Below are 21,333 nucleotides of genomic sequence, written 5' to 3'. Positions count from 1 at the left end.
GGAAGTTGACAGCTTTAGAGTATAAAGTTAGACTCTGGGACAGAATAAAAGACAGGAAAAGTGGTAAAGATGAATATACATTAAGTTTGGAAGCAGAGGAAAAAGAAGCTGAGAAAACGAGAAAGTAAAGCTTTTCTTTGCAACCCTTCTTTCTCTCTTTTCTTTGGGCCCAGACAAGAGTTCCAAGGGACAATAGTCCCAGGGCCCCAGGTGCCTAAACACAAATTTCTCTCCTCTACAGGCCAAAAAAAGAGAAGGTCACATGCAAATCAGTTCCCATGAATCAACCAGACATGTGCATTTCAAATTAGCTCATGCCTTATACATCAAAACATTTGTTAAATGAATGAATGTGGGGGAAAATTTTCTAGGCAGAGGTAAAATAGTACATGCAAAAGCAGAGGGAAGAGTGTGGTCTGGGAAAATAGGCGGCAGCTTATTCATATGAAATACTGAAGAGCTAACAACAATGCAAGGAACTGTAAGAATAGCTGTAAAAGTAAGTGTTGCATCAATACTTAGCTAATACGAACTACAGAAATGATCCCTGAAAGCATAGTCTTAATACCTAGCTAAAACAAATGTAAATCAGCACAACCTTTCTGGAAAGGAATGTGGAAACATATTTATAGGCGGCCTTATTACAAAAAGAATGAAAGCCCCCACAAAAATACAAAACACATTTAAGTAAAAAGTAGATTACTAAATGAAGTAATATAGAAAATAAATGATCACTGTACTTCAAACTTCTGCATATGTTTGACATTTTTCATAATAAAAGCTGAAAAAGAAAACTAGCTTTTGACCTCCATGCATCTGACTTTGACCACTGGCTCTCCTCCTTCACTGCTGTCCCCTACAATCACCAGAGTAATTCCTTGACTGCTTTAACACCTAGCTCACTATCTACTCTCCAGCATTATTCCCCAAATAATTCTTGGTGATGTCAATATTCACACAGATGATCCTGCCCATATCTTGGCCTCTAAGTCTTTGACCTCCTTTGTTCCAAAAATCTTACCCTCCATCTTAGCCATCGACTCCCAGGTCACACCCTAGGCCTTGTTATTACCAATAACTGTACTCTTCTGTAATCCATTTCAAGTCTGCCATGCCCCTTTCACCAGCACCATCTCAACAGCCCCATCTCTCCAGTTCCCTAACTCCAACAATTCTTTAACCCTACCTGGACCTACAAACTATTGGTCTTATCAACTTTTCACTGTCCCTCAATCTTCCTTATATCCTCACACCCTTCCTGATGTCCTAATGTCCCTCCTTACCCAAATTAAATATCACAGTCCACCATTATAAGGAGTTAGTTATATACACCCTCAACTTCACTCTCCTCTCTCCCTACATACTACAGATCTGGCAAAATCTCAGTCTTTTCTAAATCCAACTCTCTAGCTATTCCATGACTATATACATGAAGTTGCTGACTGGTCTCACTTTAGATTCCTGAGCATTAACTCAAGTGGACCCCACGTCCTGCCTGACAAGTCGGTATTTCCCTAGTCCATTTGCTTTCCCACTTGCGTAGATAACTATTTCACACTTCGCTCTTTCAGTCTCCCAGACTTGTAACAGGTTACAAGTACTTTTTATCCAGTTCGTTGTTGTACCAACTTTGTTATACCTTTTTGTCAGTCTTTGCCTTTATGAATACTGAGTATATGCTATCATGCTGAGAAAGGCCTGTCTCACATCAGAAAATTGCCCAAATTTCCTTCTAGTACCTGTACATTTTTCAAAATTTATATATTTGATCTATCTGGATTTTTATTTTAGAGCAGAAAGACAAATATGGGTCTAAATTATTTTCTCCACTCTTGCACTAGTGATGTCTATCACTTTTTCTGAGACCATTTATGAAATAATTTGCCTTTCCTAATTGATCTAAAATGCATCTCTTTTCTTATACACTAAGTTTACTCACAGCCTATATTTTTGTTCTGAGGGTCTTCCTGTGTACTCCTATCTCAGGGTTCTAACTACCATAGTGTTCAAATATGCAAATCCCTCTCTACTCACTATCCTATTTCTTCATAATTTTTGAGGCTATTCTCAGATGCGTATTTTTGCATCCTTCAGTAGATCCCTCCTCTTATCTCCTTTATTTCTAGGTACTTTATGGTTATAGTAAAAATGACATACTAACTTTATATATTTTTGATATAAAAGAAGCATATTCATTTTGGTAAATTTATATTGCAATGAATACGTCTGGTTCATTTGCCTGCTTGGTCCATGGTTGTTTGTCTCATGACAAAAACATCAGCCAAATTCCAACAGGAGAGCATACAATATACCTAACCAGTACCCCTCAAAACTGTCAAGGTCATCAGAAACAAGTCAAGTTTGAGTAACAGTCACAGCCAAGAGGAGCCTAAGAAGCCATGACAATTAAATGTACTATGGTATGGGATCCTGGAACACAAAAAGGACATTAGGTAAAAACTAAGGAAAAGTAAATAAAGCATGGACTTTAGTTAATAATAATGTACCAATATTGGTTCATTAATTGTAACAAATGTACTGTACGTTATCAATACGTTATCAATTAATACTGTAAGTTATCAATAATGAGTAGAAGGGTATATGGGAAACTCTGTACTACATGCTCAATTTTTCTGTAAACTTTAAACTGTCCAAAAAAAAAGTGTATCAATTTTTTAAAGAAGGCAAATACCACAGAAGTAGAAGGTTTAAGGTAAAATATGTGCCTTTAAATTTGGCAACAGTCATCCAAAACAAAATACCCACTTGGCCCATTTGTAAGAACTTATCTTAAGAAAATAATCCAAAGGAGGAAAATAGAATGCAAAGATGAATATCACAGTGTCATCAACAGTAGAAAAAAATACAAATAAGGTAATTTATCTAACAGAGAAAGGAACAAGAAAATAAAGTTATATTAACTTAGAATAATATGCGTCTATTTACAAATGATAATTTCAAGGCCACAGTAGATAGGTAATGTTTATGATACAATGTGTTTCTAAAAAATACAAAATTCTAGAATAGGATACAAATATTCAAAATTGTTAGCACATGGCAAGGATTAGAAGAAAACCTCTTGAGGGAAATATATAATAAATGTTTATTATACATTCACTAAATAATAATATTCATAACAGTTTTATTTATAATAGCAAAAAACTTGAAACCACCTAAACATCTGAAAACAGGAGTATGGTTAAAAAATCATAGCCTACTACTAGATAAAAATATCACAGCCATTAAAACTTATGAAAATTATGAAACAACACAGAAAAAAAAATCTTCCATGTAACGTGTAGACGAAAATCTACACTATGATTACAACTACATAAAAATTATATATGGGTGTGTGTGCATGTGTATAAACAGTTTAAACTCTAGCACCTACCACCTCTTCCTGGAGTTTGGTGAGTGGGGCTGAAAATTCCCACTCTCTAATCCTCTAGGTCTCTCTGGTTGTCCAGCCTTATGCTGAGGCTCTCTAGGGGTGCCCCTCTCAGTCACCTCATTAACATAAGCTCATGTATGACGGAAAGCAGATTTCCTATCACTCAGGGAATTCCAAAGGTTTTAGGAGCTCTGTGCCAGGAATCAGGGACAAAGACCAAATATATTGGTATTACACTACATCATCTTTTAACCCTATAGCCAATATCAATCACCCAGAGCCTCTCCCTTGTCAATTTCTTAGTCTATTTTAAACAATATTAAGTAACAAATCTGATTTACCAAAAACATTTAACTGAAATTACCAATCTCATCTCAAATCCAACCATGCTACATCCAGTGCTAAAACAGGAAAAGTATACTCGACACACACCGTACTGCAGAGGCCTAAAGAGACTGAATCCAAACTGATGCCACACCAGAGCAGGGCCCACATGGGAGAGCTTCTACCGGTTACTGGTAAATTCCAATCTCCACCAAAACACAAACAGAACAAGAAAGTAAAGGAAAGAAAAACTAGTGGCCAATGGATAGAAAAGCATTCATCCATTTTCTTACTCTGGCAAGCCAATTAACTCTTTTTTAAAATATCAATACATTTCAAGTAAAACATGCAACCACTGCAGCAAAAATAACACTCTTAAATAGAACATCCCAATCATTCAAGAAAGTGAATATAAAATAATAAATATGCAATGAGGACTTTAAAGGCAAACTCCAAGTTCTGACAGGGACAAAAATTACCAGGAAAGAATAAAATAGAGATATTCTAACATGGAATGAGTCACACTTTAAAAAAAAGTGTATCCAGAAAACATTTATGACTGAACAGCAACACCTAACCAAAGTAAGGTCTCACTTCCCCCAAATACTTCAAATCACAAATTTACAAATTCTCTTCACTCATCTGAATTCTTTAACTTTGAGGGGGAATGGACTTTTTTTTTTTTTTAAACAAATTTGGCAAACCCAGTTTCTCTCGGAAAAAACACAAATGCACAAAATGTGGCATACAATTTCAAAGGTTTCAGGCTTCCAAAGCCAATCTGTGGACTTTCAGAGATTCATGTATTCCATAGTTAAGACCCTTAATTAAATGTACACTAATACCCATTTTAAAAATTTATTAGAGTGGGATAGAGTGGAAAAGAATCTGTCCAATTATGTAGTCCATTCATTCTCAAACTATTCTAACCATGGCCCACCTAAGTGGAACAAGAGATCCAACCTAGCCACTTGCTCCTGTTTTCCAGTAGAAAAATAACTCCATGATGAAGAAATTATAGCAATGAAACAGCTACACAAGAGCAAAATGGTCAACAAAATTCAATCTAACATAAGTCTTTAATTACAGTTAATTCAAGAGTAGCAGAAACGGGAACCAAATCAAACTCAAGACAATCCAATGATGCACTGAAAATAGTATCCATCAGTGTGGGCGTGCATAGTAGGAATTTTTCAATTCAATTCAGTGCTGCCAAAGTTTTGTAGAGTTAACAGATTTCTTAGAAGAAAACTAAGAACCCTCAGGAAGCTCTAGAAATAGGCTAGTTTTAGTTTATGAACACTAAATTTCAGTAATCCTTAATAACTCAGATTATAAGTAGACTATAGGAATACATAAAAATCAAAGACTATGGAAACGGAATAACAATAGCCCCCAACAATTGAGGAAATGACTTGTATTTTAGTTTCATTCATCAGAAAAAGCCTTCTGACCTAGCATATGTCTTGAACTTATCTGGGAAGCAGCAACAGAATCCAATAATTTTCAACCACTGTGATCCTGTGATTCTGCTCACCAATAGAATAAAATCTAATCTCCTACTAAACTGGATCCCTCATACCTTGCTGGTGAGAATGTAAAATGATTTAGCTGCTTTCAAAAACAATTTGGCAGTTCCTCAAAATGTTAAACATAGGTTACCATAAAACTCAGCAATTCCACCCCTAGGTATGAACTCAGGAGAAATAAAAACATAAACCTATGTCCATACAAAAACTTGTACACGAATGCTCACAGCAGCATTATTTATAATAGCCAAAAGTGGAAACAACCCAAATGTCCATCAACTGATGAATGGATAAACAAATGTGGTATACCCACACAATGGAACCTTTGGCCATAAAAAGGAACTAATTACTGATACATGCTACAACATGGATGCACTTTAAAAACACTACGGTAAGTGAAAGAAGCTAGTCACAAAAGACCACATATTCTATGTTCTCATTTATATGAGGCGTCCAGAATAGGCAAATTCATAGAGACAGAAAGTAGATTAGTGGTTCCCTAGAGCTTGGGGTATTGGAGGGAAATGGAGAGAGGTTGCTAATAGGTACAGGGGGGTTCTTTTAGATGATGAAAATGTTCTAAAATTTGTGATGATGCTTGTGCAATTCTGTGACTCTAATAAAAACCACAGAGCTGTAAACTTAAAAAGGGTGAATTTTATGGTTTATGAATTATATCTCAATAAATCTGATTTTTTTAAATCTAATCTTCACACGGCATACAAGGTGTTTTAGGGTTTATCTTCTGCCTACTTTTCCACTCTTGGAATACCTTCCCCTTCCACCTCTGCCCCATCTTATTCCTATTCCCTCTCTCTCTGAATCTGTGTAACTACCTACCTTCTCAGTGACACTTCCACTTACAAAAGCTTTCTTTGCCACATTCTCATTTTATCTTGTACATATCTCCATCAAACTACATACCAACTAGTAATGTAACCTTTGTTTTCATTCCTGCCCACCTCTATTAGACTGTGAGTTCCTGTGAATGTCTCTTCATCTTCATATACCTAGTGCTCAGCAGTCAGCCACATGGTAGGTACTAAAATATCCTTTAATAAACACAAATGCTTTGACTCTGAGAGATTAGCATCCTTTCAACTGCACTGAGGACAAGCAAGTTGACAGTCTGGAACTTGAACTTTGAAAGCAGATCAACCAATGGAGTTCTAATACCAGTGCAGTTACTTCTTAGTTTAGTAGACTTCCACATGACATAGCTTCAATTTCCTAACCTATACATGTGGATAATGCCAGGCTGTTTTAAGGCTCACCTATCATGTCTGTAAAGCATCTGGCACACACAAGGTGATCATAAATGATGGCTATTACTACTATTATTTCAACATGATTTTCAACTATAATACAGTCAGTCCCCTACATATGAACCTTCAAGTTGCAAACTTTCAGATACGAAATGTGTTTGCATGTCCAATCACGTTAGTTCACATGCCAGGTGTACACTGTCACGTGCGTGCATCCTCTACAAGTGGTTGTGCCTTTTGTACTCTACTGTACAGTACTGTATAGAGTTCACTAGTACAGTATCTTTATATCAAGCCCAGCATGTCCGGAAGAAAGCGAAAAAGCGGCATTGACGTAGCTGGTACTGCTATGAAGCGCCAAGCGATACCGATGGAAACAAAAGTGAAAATAATTGAGAGAGTGGAGCGACAAGAGGAAGAAGAAGTGACTGAAGAACCGAAGAGATTCATGACACAGGAAATGGCAAGGGGATTTTCTTTATTTGAGGAGGCGCTGTTAGTTTTTGATGTACAGGACCTGAACGTAGAATCATACACGAAGGTTGCAGCAGTTCAGAATGCAATCCAGTGCTACCGTGTCATCTATGACGAGAATAAAAGAGCTACTACCCAAACATCACTGGATCGTTTTTTTCAAGAGGGTAGACAGAACTGAATCCAGCAAGGAACCAGAACCTGCGCCATCAACGTCAGGCATGGGTGAAATTGCAGCTTGCCCTCCATCTCCTATTGCTGACGGTCCTTCAGCTCTACCATCTCCCACCTCCTCTCCCTCCTCCAGTCAGTAACTCTTCTTGCCTGTTCACTCGATGCCAGCCCCTGTATGCCAGCTGTTGTATTGTACTACTGAACTTTTCAAGGTACTGTACTGTAAGATTAAACATGTTTATTGTTTGTTTTTTATGTATTATTTGTGTAAAAAGTATTATAAACCTATTACAGTACAGTAATATATAGCCAATTGTGTTAGTTTGGTACCTAGGCTAATTTTGTTGGACTTAGGAACAAATTGCACTTACGAACACGCTCTCAGAACGGAGTTCGTTTGTATGTGGGGAATTTACTGTAGTTGGCTTGATTTCACTGAATTGGTATAACAAACCACAGTTGTACCAATTACTAATAAAAAGGACATGTTTTTCTTACAAATATTGATTATATTTGAGTAAAAGGTGACCATTATTTCTACCGAGAGGCTTAGGGCCCCAAAGACACAAAGCATGTTGAGACTCAAAAGCTTCAAAAAGAGAACTGTTCTATACAAACTTAGTTCTTAGTTCTAGTTCTTCAACTTAGCATCTTCAGTTTAAGATGTGTGAATATAAATTGTAAGTTTGGACTTTTATAAATGTTAAGTTTAGCCCACAAAGAATCAACCAATAAACAGGACAAAAAAAAGAACTGGAATGGTAAACTAATACTGAAGTAGCTAGTGCTCCAATTATATCAAAGATTTAAATTAAACCAATTTTAGAATTAGTCAACAACTCTGAACAAGACAATTCACCCACACGAAGGGGGAAAAAACATCTAAGAACAGCTTGTGACTCAGCCTTCACTGCTATAAGGGGGGGGGTTGGGGGAGCTGGCTATTTGGTCTATTCTTCTGTCTCATATCAGGACTAAATATTAAAGCAAAACTATTTACTTGAATGAGAAGTATAGAGGGAAAAAATTCAGGTAGATTCTTCAACTTCAAGTAAAATATCACCTCTTTGAAATAAAGATAACTTTCTAAGTTTTGAAGCCATGCAAGAAAACACAAAGGAAATAGTAAAAATTCATTTATATAAGTATTTTAAACTTCTGTTGAAAACAAAATTAAAAGATATACAATTGGAAAAAAATCACAACAAATATGACAGCCATTATTTTTAATATACAGAGAACTACTAAAATAATGAAAACAAATACATAGACGATTTTCCAAAGAGGAAATAAAACTGGCTAATAAATGTTAACATCACTAATAATCAAGAAAATACAAATGAAGTTTTCTTTTGTTTCTCCTTATAAACTTATTTAAAAAACCCTCAACAACAGACACTAGATAGTAGTCAGGGCTAGCAAACATGAGAAGAGATGAGTACTACAGGCATACTCATGGGGGTGCAAACTGGTAGAGCTCTTCAGAAGGCAGTGTGAAAATATACAGCAAGAATCCTAACAACGTTCTTATCCTGTAAGTCAATAATTTCACTTCTGGAAATCTGTCATAAGGAAATAATAATAAATGTGGGAAAGACTTTACTTACAATGATATTCACTGCAGTTATTATTAGTTACTACACAAAAAAATTGGAAATAATATGAGCATCCAATAATGGGAGAACACACTGAGCCAAGTATTATGCTGCCACTTAAATTCATAATGATATGTAAATTATATCTCAATAACCTACTTTTTAAAAAACAATTTCAGCTAGAACATATAATCACCTGGAAACTGGTTATCCTCTTATAACTTACGATATACTATAAATGTGTATTTATCATTATTAAAAATAACAGCGGCTAACAATCACTGAATACTTACCAAATACCAAGCCTGACACTCAGGTCTTTACTTGTTGTCACTGTTATCTCATTATCATTGATATCATCATTATCAGGGCCATCCTAGAAGTCTGAGGCCCAGGGCCACTCACCCACTGTGAGGCTAGCTCAGGATAAATCACACTTTAAAGGAGGTCTCAGTGTAAACATTTTCATAGGCCCCTTGAGAATATTAAAAAAAATAGTTTGAAGTTAAATTTTAATTATTTCAAAAAAGAAAGGTACAGTACCCCTGACCCACCCCCTCCCTGCAACCACAGCCCAGAGCAGCCCCAGCTGACCTAACCAAAAGACAGGTCTGATTATTACTGTTACATTTATTGAAAAGTCATTATGAGATGGTCACACTAAACATACATTATCTCTTCATCCTCATAACAACTCTAGGGATAAATATTATTATGAAATCTCCAATTTTTAAAGAAAAGAAAACTGAGGCTTAGTGAGATTGTTACACTCACAAAGCTAATGAAAGACTAAGTTGGAACTAAAACCCCAGACAGCACAAGCCATGTTCCTAACTACAGTGTTGTATTGTAAAACATGTACAAAAATATATATGCAAAAACAAAGAGAAAAGAGAGGGTGGATGGGAGACACCAAAATATGGTTGTCATTGGTTGTTGGACTTGGAATAACTTTTTTCTCCTACTTTTTCTCCCTCTATTTTACAAAGTTTCTTCAATCAGCATGCATTATTTTCATAATGAAAAAAAGTTTCAGTTACATGATGGGACATAAAGAGGAAAGAAATCTGAAAAAACATCAAATTAATTGACAAATAAATTACGTTGTTAATATAAAAAGTGCTCACTTGTTATTCTTCTAGATCAGCAGTCAGTATACCTCAAGATTAGGCTAGTGGAACAAGAGAATGTCCCTTAGTCTCTTATCAAAGCTAGAAGAACAGAAATGTAATGAACGCTGGAGAAAAAAGGAGTTGAGATCTTATCCAGTGTGCTGACAGCCAGGGAAAGGTGTGCAGGAAACCTAAGTCTCCACAGACAAAAGCTGCATGGTTCCTTCTCTTCCCAAGCCCAAGGCTTCTACTTCCGGCAAAGGCTGCCAGTGGGCCTACCCCACCAAGTCACCAAACTTCCCTGGGCATTTCAAGATCTTACCAAGTTTACACCAGGACCCTCCAACTTCCCCTGTCTCCTCACACTGAAAAAAAGGGGGAAGTCAGAAGAGAAAATGAACCCTGTTTCATAGCAGAAGAAATCTAGAAGGAAGATTTAAATATTCTGAACACTAGACCAGGTATGCTGGGTGAAAGAAGAACTTATTTCATCAGGCTTTCCCAGAGGCAAGGTTGTTAATCCTCAAAATCATTCTAAATAACTTGCGGTTCCCAGAATGGGGAACTTCCACATCTGTTTTCACTCGGTTTTAGTCTCTGGGCCCTCCCTCTCTCCCTCCTTCCCCACTGGCCTTCAAAGCTCAGTTCCAAGGTTACTTCCTCAGTGTAAGTTTCTCTATTTTACATACTGGGAAGGTTGATTTCCTTCTTGATATCACCAACATCATCATGAGCACCTTCAATTCAAACCAACAAATCTTTACAGAGTCATCAGAGGTATAGCACCTGTATAAGATGTGTAAGTGCAGGGAATACACAAGAGGAATAAGACCAAAACTGAGTATTGCATGTAAGTGCTATAGGTATAAAGAAAAGACAGAAGATGGGCACCTAACTTTGCCTTAAGACTAGAAAGTTGTTAGATGAGTAATCCCAGAGGAAATGACTCCTAAACTGAGTAATGAAGAACTAAACAATAGGTATCACGCAGTAGGCTAGGAAGAGAAAACAGATTTTTAGGAATTGGGAACAGAAATGGTCAAGGACACAGAAGAAAAAACTGTTTGAAAATTTGAAACATAATGTCAGAGGACTTTGTAAATGGAGCTAATAATAGCACTTACATCACAGGGGTGTTGTAAAAATTAAATGAGTTAATAAATATAACAAATTAGAATAGTGCTACACATGGGGATTACTACATAAATGTTAGCTATTATCATTATCATTGATAAGAATCAACTTACAAAACTAAGAAACAAACTTGGAAAAAAATTTACACCTGTAAGCAAGAGTTAATATTCTTAATATATAAAGAATTCTTAGAAATAACCAAGAGATGAACATGCCAATGAAGTGAGAAAAGGGCAAAGACAAATATTTCTCAAAGAAAAAAAATTTAAGTATAACCTTATTAATATTCAGAGAAAGAAAAATTAAAACAAGGGTCTTTATCAAATTATTAGATTAAAGAAAAAAAAGCCAGTGTTTCTGAGGATGTGGGGAATAGGACTGATTACATCTGGTAAGAGAACACCTTGGTACTGACAAGTTTTTCTAGAAGACAACTTGGCAATACATTTACATGGGCCTTAGGAAGTGTCCATACCTTTTGATCCAATACCACTGCAACTACTAGAAATTTATTCTAAGGAAATAATCATAGACGTAAACACAGATATGGTTACAAGGATGTTAACTGTGGCACAATTTAAAATAACAACAAAAAAACTATAAACTACCTTAATGTTAGAGAACCAATATGAGACAATGATATAAGCACAGTATATAGAGTCAGACTAAGTTCATAACCTATTGCTGCCACTTATTGGCTGTGGGATCTTGGGAAAATTACTAAACCTGTCCTTGCTCAATTTTCTCAGCTGTAAAATAAATAATAAAAGAACAGCTCTTATAGAGAGGCTAAAGACTAAATGAGCAAAAATATGTAAAGTGTCTCAAAAGTATTGATAACCAGGATATAGTAAATGCACAATAAATATTAGACATTATTAACATACCGTAGTAGCAAGGCAATATTATTTAGCCAATAAAAATTATATTGTAGATAAATATATAATAAAGTAGAACCATGGTTTTTGATAAATGCCAGTAAGCTAAAAAGCAGATTATATAAGCAGAGTATATAATTCCATTTTTCCCAAAGAAAAATTTCTAGAAGGAGATCTACTAAAATATTAACACTGAACATTTCTCCCGGTAATATGAATTAGGGACTATTATTTTCTTCTTTCAACTTCCCTGCAGCTTTCCAGTTTTACACAAGGAACATGATATTACTCATCACAATAAAAATGGTACAAACAAAAAGTCTATAGAATTTAAAAACAAACACAACATAGCACTTTTAGAAAAAACCAAATTAAGGTATCTATTCTAAACTATTTGATAAATCTCTGCTCTGGTTCATATTGTGCCTGAGGTTTTTTGTTTTTTGTTTTCTGGCTTAAGTTACTAGAAAATAGAAATATTGAGATCTGCTGGGTCCAAACCAAATAGTAAATGATAAACATTTCTGTTAAATACAATGACCTGAAATACTATTAAATTTACTCATAAAATGTGTACAATAATCCTTCCCCAATCTTGAATTCCTTAATAATTTTGAATGAGGCCAATTTCCTTCTCTCAATTTACCCTCACCCACCTACCCACACATTCCCTAGCCTCATTTCCTACCTGACTTTTCTCCATGGCACTTAACAAATTCTAACTCCTAGACATTTTGTCTCTGCTCCCCCTTCTTTTTTTTTTTTTTTTTTTTTTTTTTTTTTGCGGTACACGGGCCTCTCACTGTTGTGGCCTCTCCCGTTGCGGAGCACAGGCTCCGGACGCGCAGGCTCAGCGGCCATGGCTCACGGGGCCTAGCCGCTCCGCGGCATGTGGGATCTTCCAGGACCGGGGCACGAACCTGTGTCCCCTGCATCAGCAGGTGGACTCTCAACCACTGCGCCACCAGAGAAGCCCTGCTCCCCCTTCTTGAATACAAGTAGCACAAGGGCCAAGGTTTTTGTGTATTTTTTTCACTGTTTATATTCTCAGTGGTTGGGCCAGTTCCTGGCATGTAGACACTCATTATTTGCTAAAAGAATTAATTCGATACCAAGAATTACAAGTGATTTCTGTTGGGTTTAACTTTTTAAAGAGGAAAGACAGTGTTTGAGAAAAAAGAAAAGAAAGTTAAAGCAGGTGGCAGAAAAGGTGGGAAGAGGGGCTTTTTTTTTTTCACTGAAGCCCTTGGAAAGACAAAGATGGGGTAAAGTCAACCTAATGAGGAAAGCAATAGCAAAGATGGATTTAAGAGAGAGCTGCAGCATGTACTTTTTCAAAATGGGATTACCACCAGGTTACAAAGACGATAAAACCCAGGTACTGGAAAGTGGTGTTCAGAAAGTTTGGGGTTATCTGCCTCTAACCTAAATGGCTCTCTCCATCTCAATCATCCAAGTGACTTAGCTTTCCAGGACCCAGTGGAACCCCGGATCCTGGAGGTAGGAGCTAGTGAGCTGGAAGAAGGCGGCAAAAACTCCAATCAGAATCATGGAGTGAAGACCAGACACCAGAAGAAAGGAGAGGTGGTGAGGGAAAGCCTTCCAATACAGGTTGTCTAAGCATTTCACTGGAACTTTAGCAGAGGGAAAGCCTAAAATGTTTCTCGCGAGGTGAACAGAGTAAGGGAAATGAAATCTCAAGTCTTAACCGTGGCTTCTCCTCTACAATTCCGGTTTTTAGGGCTTACCACAAAGTTAGAGAATGAATGCTACACAAGTGTTCCCAGCCTGCATCATTCTCAGCAAACTTCATTAATCCTGAAGTTCTCACTTATATTCACCAAAAAGTATCTCATACTTACTAAAATTAAAGACACCTAATGTTACATAAATTGAGAAATTATTAACTTGACCTACTTAATTCTTATATTTAAGCAGTCATTCTTAAGTGTGAAGGAGGAGTGGTAGGGGGGTGAAGAAAGTGTCCAAATATGTATTTTAAGCAAAACTGAAACGATAAAGCAACAGTTATCAGTGTCCTCCTAACCGTCGGAGCAAACCCTGCTGGGTCCTTATCTGTGTGGACTCTGCAGTTTCACACTGCCACCGTCCTTGATCATTCTTTCCCATTATCAACCTCACACTAGCCAAGCACTCCTCACACTGAAAAGTAGAAGTTATTTAAGCATATGGATTCAAAGACTTTGAAGTAATAATCCAAAGCTGTTTTTTCTTTTGCAGATACACAACATTTTCTTCTTTCAGGCTATGTTTCCCCATCTCCCCACCCCCCACCCCCAAATTAAGAGGACTAAAAGGGCAGATTCTTGGTTGGGAGATGGGATTGTGGCTAAATTCTACTCTATTTTCCAGCCTTCTTTTAGGAATGTTTTTTTTTTTTTTTTTTTTTTTTTTTTTTTTTTTCTTTTTGCGGTATGCGGGCCTCTCACTGTTGTGGCCTCTCCCGTTGCGGAGCACAGGCTCCGGACGCGCAGGCCCAGAGGCCATGGCTCACGGGCCCAGCCGCTCCGCGGCATATGGGATCCTCCCAGACCGGGGCACGAACCCGTATCCCCTGCATCGGCAGGCGGACTCTCAACCACTGCGCCACCAGGGAGGCCCTTTTAGGAATGTTTTGATGGTAAGCTTAAAAATTAAGGGCTAATCATCATCAAAAAATCTAGAAACAATAAATGCTGGAGAGGGTGTGGAGAAAAGGGAACCCTCTTGCACTGTTGGTGGGAACGTAAATTGATACAGCCACTATGGAGAACAGTATGGAGATTCCTTAAAAGACTAAAAATAGAACTACCATACGACCCAGCAATCCCATTACTGGGCATATACCCTGAGAAAACCATAATTCAAAAAGAGTCATGTACCAGTGTTCACTGCAGCTCTATTTACAATAGCCAGGACATGGAGGCAACCTAAATATCCATCGACAGATGAATGGATAAAGATGTGGCACATATATACAATGGAATATTACTCAGCCATAAAAAGAAATGAAATTGAGTTATTTGTAATGAGGTGGATGGACCTAAAGTCTGTCATACAGAGTGAAGTAAGTCAGAAAGAGAAAAACAAATACCATATGCTAACACATATATATGGAATCTAAAAAAAAACAAAAAAAAATGGTTCTGAAGAACCTAGGGGCATAACAGGAATAAAGACGCAGACGTAGAGAATGGACTTGAGGACACGGGGAAGGGGAAGGGGAAGCTGGGACGAAGTGAGAGAGTGGCATGGACATATATACACTATATACACTACCAAATGTAAAATAGCTAGCTAGTGGGAAGCAGCCACATAGCACAGGGAGATCAGCTCGGTGCTTTGTGACCACCTAGGGGGTTAGGATAGGAAGGGTGGGAGGGAGATGCAAGAGGAAGGAGATATGGGGATATATGTATATGTATAGCTGATTCACTTTGTTATAAAGCAGAAACTAACACACCATTGTAAAGCAACTATACTCCAATAAAGATGTTAAAAAAAAATTAAGTCCTAAAAAGCTAATTTCTTTTCCAGTTACTAGGTTAAAAAAATTTAATAAATAAAAAATAAAAAGGAGACTAAGTTTAGTTTTGAAATTTCTCATCGACAGAAGTTGGAATAATAACAGGTAACATTTATTAAGCACTTACACTGAGCAGAAGTCACTGTGCTAAGCACTTTATATTATATACAACAGCACTATGAGTTGGTAATGTTACTTCCCCCATTTTACAGATAAGGAAACAGAAGCTTAGAAAATTAAAATAAGTTGCTCAAGGTTGCTATTTAGTGTTGGAGCTGGGAGTAGGAGGCTTAACTTGAAAGCCTGTACTCTTATCTACCACAGTTAAGATAAAAATAAATAAAATTTTCATTGAAACACATAAAATGAATATGTATTAGTGAAGAAAAAGATCTACAAAACATGAAACTGTTGCTTAAGTAAAACAAGTTAAATGTCTGCCATCTGGTATTAGATCCCTAAATGTCTCAATTTAGGGATAAATAGCTTCACAAATAAATAAATCATTCAGGGTCCTGATACAGCTGTGAAATTAATTTTTAAGTGAATCTCTCAAAATAATACATTTGCAGATGAAATATGCTGCCCTCTTAGAGTTGTAAAAATACATTATCTCTTGATGTATTCACTGCCCTACTTCTATTTCTGCTCAGTTTCCTCCCCCCTCCCCCACTTCCTCTCTGCCTTCAGATCCTTTAAGGCCCGTTCAGTTCCTCCTTCTCAACAATACCTATATGCACACTCTTACTCAATAGGACTCTAACATTAGTCGCTATGCTCTGTAGTTAAAGGATGATAAAAAGTCAGGAATGAACTCAAGTAAAAGATACAGCATTTCTGATGCATCTCCATCTTTAGAACTATTCTTTTACAGAACTAATCCTAAACATGATTTTTCTACTTCATACTTGGAATCCACCTTTAACAATTAACACACAAAAAAAATCTGCCTTTTTTAAGCTTTTCTTCATAAATAGTTATTCCATACATTTTTCCATAAATAAGGTATTGAAAAGATCAGAATATAAAAAAGAAAAACAAGAAAAGGCACTGTTGTATGGTAATAAAATACCACATTTTGAGAAATGTAATTAGTTTATTTTGAATCATTCCTGGAACTTGTTAATATAAATGCTTTACAAATAAATATAGTATATAAAAATGCTAGTTACTTATCGATGGAATAATGTGTACTTTCATTCATCTACTCAACAAATATTTATTGAATGCCCAAATAAGCTTTTGTTTTTGTTTTAATTTCTGAACCAAGATGAGTGTACCAGATAAGGGAACAGGTGCTGAAGTTAGAAGGATCCTGGTTTGCAACCTGGCTCCTGTACTTACTAGCTCAGTGACCTAGAGCAGCTCAGTTAACCTAGAGTAGTCAGTTAACCTTCAGGTTAACATTTCATTTATCTATTTGATGGGAGGGAAAGAACTACTCATAGGGTCTTTGTGAGCTTCAAACGATTATATAGCACAGCACAAGGCCTGGCAGGCAGTAAGTGCTCAATAAATGACAAGAATGGTAAATACATTTTAATACTGAGGAAAGTAGCTGAAAAGGGAGATGGCCAATAATGGTCTTTTTGTCTTACTAGAAAGAAATATGTGAAACTGTATTAAAGATACAATAAAATAAAAATCCTAGGGTTATGTAAGAAAATTTCCACTTTAACAAAGGGATATGATAAGTATATAGAGTGAAAAAACTAGAAAATAAAGATAAGGAAGAAAGAAAGAAATGGGTAAAGGAGATCTTGAAAGCTGCTGAGTTTGGGTGATGGATGTATAAGCGGTTCCTTTTACTATTCTGATTTTGTGAAAATACAAAAATTTTTAAAACCATAATTCCAATCCCAGCACATGCCTAACACATTTCCTCATATTCAGGAGAGATCAGGATTTTATCCTTGAGATGTGCTGAACTAACAATAGTACCTCCCTGCTCAATAATTCAGTACAGGTCAAGTTTTCTCAGACAATTCTACCTTTCGTTATAAAGGTAAACAAAAGGAACAATTACATGCATTAAAGTATAAAATGCAACCTTTTCTGAGGCTCATTAATACTACACTAAAACAGCAGCCATGCACATTTTTTCCATGTCCTCCAAAAAACCCACAAAATTGTCTGTCCTTAAACGAAGCTTTTAAAAACAACTTCCACCTTACATACTTTTGAAATAATAAAGGATATATATATGTCAGTCATATCTCAGTAAAGATGGGGGAAATAAAGAAATTACAAGAAAATCGTAGGCACAGCCAAAGAAACTTAGCACATCAGAATTGCTACTATCTTTAAATTTTGAGGGACGTCATTATTAATTTATGTAAAGGTTCTACTTTATGTTTCTAGATTGCGTTTAGGTTTTACCACTGATTAACAACAAAGCAAACAAGCACAGGGAGAGAGGCAATTAATTTTCTTAAGAGGCTTAAGAGGCTTAACCTACAGAGTCTAGGCTGCCTAAATTAAGCTGACTGGGACAACATAAAATTTCAAGGCACACCTCGCCTATTTCTGGTTAAGCAAGTAAACACTAGTAAAAACAAACTAGAGCATTTAGTAAAGCAAACATTTTTGTGTTAACCTTAATTCCTATCACAAAGCGGTTGGCTCCATCAAAAATATTCCTAACTCCTAAATAATACAAGGTTCAAATGAAGCATACTTGCCATCAGCAATCATTCGACGATAAAGCACAGGATTAATAAATCCAAATACAGCATCTTTCTACAAAATGCAAAGCCATCTGCAGTTTCAGCCCTCGGTTTACCCATTCACTATGCATATGCAGGCGTCTTTTAAAAAAAAATTATAAAAGCAATAAACTTTACTCTGGTCCAAGAGATTACATCTCTCCGTGCTTCCTGTACACCCTGGGAAGTCAATAACGCCAAAGTCAAATTGTAACATGTCCCAACTTTGGTTTAAGTTGAGCAGTGGACGCCGAGCATCCGCCCACTGGCCTCTCGTGACTCGGGCTACTTTGACGCACCGGGATGCGGCTCACCTGACATTCCGCACCAACCCTTACCAAGAAGGAAAACCAACTCCGTGAAAATAAAATGGGGCTCCAAGGAAGCACGCGGGTGCCCCTCAGGGCTGGCTCTCTTCTGCCCGCACCCCGAAAGCGAGGGGGGCACGCCGCCCCCGGCCCGCCGCGGCGTCCGCACCTGCCAGAAGAGGCCGCGGCCGGGGGCCGGGGCTCGGCCGTGGAGAAGGGGCAGCCCGGCCGTGGAGAAGGGGCAGCCCGGCCCCGGCCCCGGCCCCTAGTCGTCAGCCCTGGCCCCGCCGCGGGGACAGGAACCCGGCGCCGGAGGTTTCCGCCCGGCGCCGCCAAGCCCGCCAGGGGCCTAGCTCGGGGGCCGCCCGGGCTCCCGAGGGCCCGTCCGCGTCGTGCGGGGCGCCCAGCCCGGCCCGCCAGTCTCCCCGCGGCGGACGCGGCAGCGTCCGCACCTGACCCGCGCCCTGAAGCAGGCCCGGCAGCAGCTTCACCTACCTGGCGCGCTACCGCGCCTCACGCACGTCACAGCGCGGCCCCGCGCCCCTCGGCACCAGCGGCGCGGGCGCGGGCGGACGCCGGGAGACCCTGCCCAGCAGCCGCAGCCGCCGCGCCCGCTCTATAGTCAGGCCGCCGCCAACGAACCTGTTGCGCAGCCTGTCACAGCCGCTCGGGCTCCGCGGCGCCGCCTCAGCCCCACAACAACATGGCTGCCGCGGCCTCCGCAGGAAGCCGGGGGGCGGGGTGGGAGGCGACGGTCCGGGCTGCTGGCTGCCCGCCCGCTGCCGGGCACCGACTCCTCCACCCTCGGGAACCCGCAATTGGCCCGGGCGCGGCTCCTCACCCCCAGAACCCCAGGGCAGCGGACCCCGCGGGCCTGGTCCTAGTGCTCCGCTCTCCCCTCGGGGAAGCCCCGAAGCCCGGACGCGGCAGCCCTTCCTGGAGGGGCGCCGACCCACCTGGCTCCTCCTCCGCGAGGTGACATGTTGAGACTGGGTGGTGCTTTTCCCGCCACCGCAGACCCCACAGTTTTGGAAAAGGGCCAAACGGTGTGTGGTGCGTGCCTGCGGCACCTCCCGTGGCGCTCTCCCTGGAGCCTTCTCACTCACTACAGTATCTTCGCCGACCTGGGAGCTCGATTCCCCTGGAATGGGGAGTGGGGCGGGAAGAGGTTGTTCCCACCCTTGCTCATGGGTGTGTTACAGGCCTTTCCCTCAGGTAGCGCAGAAGGACTCACCGTACCCAACGGTCGTCCATGCAGCGTTCCTCACCCTCCTCCATCGCAAACAAAAAAAGGCAAGAAAGGGGCCTTCCAACCCTCATCCACACGCAGAGCAACTACCCCGTATACTCTGGCCGAGCAGTAAGAAACTAGTCACCTCTCCGTGAACTCCACGACCTGCGGGTCTGCGGATGCTGGACGTTCTTCCCCGCCTGATAGCTGCCTGACAGGTGAAGCTCAAATTCAGTGTCTCTTTTTTCTCCCCTTTCAGCTCCTAGTCTCTTCGCAAAAGACTAGATAACACAAGTCACCGCCATTTATGGAGGTTTTGCCCTTGACACAGCGCTCCTACAAGAGAAAGGCTTTTTGTTAGTTGGGGTTAGAGGAGTCGGTGGTTCCTCTGGGCATAACAGAGTGGGGGTCCGAGACCCAAGAGTTCTGTTGGCTTTCAGAGGCAGGGGCGGGGCTGGTCCCATGTGCAAAACTCATATCCCCATGACTTGTTGGAAAAGGAGAAATCTGTGCAGATCAGATGATCCCATGGCTTGCTTTCATTCTACCTGTTGGGGCATGTGAAGGTAGCAAGGCTGGCTTGAGAGGCATGACTCCAAAGCCCAGGCCTATCTGAACTAGTCAACGAAGTATATGAGGAACTTAGCAAACATCAGTGATGATAAACAGGCTTTTCCCGCTCTCACACTCAGTGTTTTTCCTAACTCTTGGGTTTGGACCTGACCAAGGCCTGACAGACAGGTCCTGAGCTTCAGTGACACAGAGAGACCTGAGTCCTTTGCATTAGCCTAGGAAGTCCTTTATCTACTAGGGACCAGTCAGTCTATCCCTTATCTGCTGGGGACTAATCAGTCTGCAAACAAACCACCCAGGCTAGAGACAGCACTCTTGAGCACATGGTCTCATTCCCATGACAGACATCACCAGTTCATTGTGATTCCTTTCAGAGCCCCTACTTCAGTCCAGGCCTCTGAATCCTTCTCAACGTAGTGCTCCAGAGAGTTGGCTTGTAAGGTGAAACCTGTTTTTAATTCCCGATAGGCAGATTGTTAGCCAGTCTCCATTTCCCTCCCATCGTTTGATCAATGTCATTTGTGTTCTGAGTTCTGGACCTGATACAATTCACCCTGAGTCCTCTTTCTTTCTGAAGGCGGAGCCAACTCCTTGGCAAGACAAAAATGAACTTTATAGAAAAATGAACTTTATAGAAAGGAATGGTTATAAAGAAGTAAAAAACATTTTAAAAGTCTTCGTAAAATAGACCAAAAAGCTAAGAACCTCTGATGGAAATTGAGGTCCTGAATACAACTGGGAGCCTATAGTACCCCAAACACTAAAACAGTTATATCCCAGCATTCCATTCAGAGCTCTGAGCCCAGTTTGTCCATCCTATCCTACTCTTCAGCATTGATGATTCACCTCCACCATCCCAGGTCTTTGACTTCCTCTTCTCTCCATAGGGCATGCCTTGGAACTCTATCTATAATTTCTCTCCTTAGTATTTCCCAAATCCCACCATCTCTTCTTTTCATCTCCAGCACCAACTGGAAATCAGATACCTGGAGGAACTAAATAGTACCTAAGGCATATAGATGTACCTGCCAAGTCTAAAGAAGTTTAGGAATTATTGTAGGGTGAGAAGTTAGGTAGGGGGCTAGGTATGTTGCATTTCTCTTCCCCAAGTTCT

The 21,333-nt window shown here is 39.5% G+C and overlaps 1 protein-coding gene across 8 annotated transcripts in view; it reads right to left on the bottom strand.

Moving 5' to 3' along the window:
* ITSN2 (intersectin 2) overlaps positions 1–19,391 on the bottom strand; it is a 172,642-nt gene extending 153,251 nt beyond the window's left edge. For 2 of the 8 annotated variants that reach the window (XM_081254768.1, XM_081254770.1), the window contains exon 1: positions 19,372–19,391. The gene's annotated coding sequence lies outside the window, so the exon portion shown is untranslated. The other 6 variants (XM_081254765.1, XM_081254772.1, XM_081254767.1 and 3 more) reach the window with 5 other exon arrangements.
* Positions 19,392–21,333: the final 1,942 nt, after the last annotated feature.

The sequence above is a fragment of the Mesoplodon bidens genome, assembly GCF_964165515.1.
Source record: "Mesoplodon bidens genome assembly, chromosome: 14".
NCBI lineage: Eukaryota > Metazoa > Chordata > Mammalia > Artiodactyla > Ziphiidae > Mesoplodon > Mesoplodon bidens.
This window is presented reverse-complemented; position numbering and strand designations above follow the sequence as displayed.